The 393-nt window shown below is 29.8% G+C and overlaps 1 protein-coding gene across 1 annotated transcript in view; it reads left to right on the forward strand.

Annotated features, from left to right (window-relative positions):
• Window positions 1-393, forward strand: part of LOC119594807 (basement membrane-specific heparan sulfate proteoglycan core protein-like) — a gene marked incomplete at its 5' end in the record, with an annotated part of 219,836 nt that overhangs the window by 6,120 nt on the left and 213,323 nt on the right.

Below are 393 nucleotides of genomic sequence, written 5' to 3' on the forward strand. Positions count from 1 at the left end.
ATTTAAGTAAAACGTTTCAATTAACATACATTTTGCATAACTTGTTTTTTTTATTTAAGGTAACGCTGAAGTAGATGCAGACACTTGAAATTTACTGAAATCATTGTGTTTATAGGAGTATGGTATATAGAATGGGACAGAATAAATGACTTTAGAATTATACATGAAACTCACTGAAACTTCAATCAAAAAGATATCATAAAAGCTGCAATAAAATCACTGATATAAACTGTAAGTAACAGACAGGTACAAGTTAACTGGGTTTAGCCCATTTTTGTAATTTTATTTATTGGACTCATTAGCAGCAATTTGTAGGGTTTTCTGTGCAGAAAAAAATTAAGACATTCATAATGTTACCATCTCCATAAATACAGCTGTCAAAGGGAGGTGATT

The sequence above is a fragment of the Penaeus monodon genome, chromosome 34 (assembly GCF_015228065.2).
Source record: "Penaeus monodon isolate SGIC_2016 chromosome 34, NSTDA_Pmon_1, whole genome shotgun sequence".
In the NCBI taxonomy this organism is placed as follows: Eukaryota; Metazoa; Arthropoda; class Malacostraca; order Decapoda; family Penaeidae; genus Penaeus; species Penaeus monodon.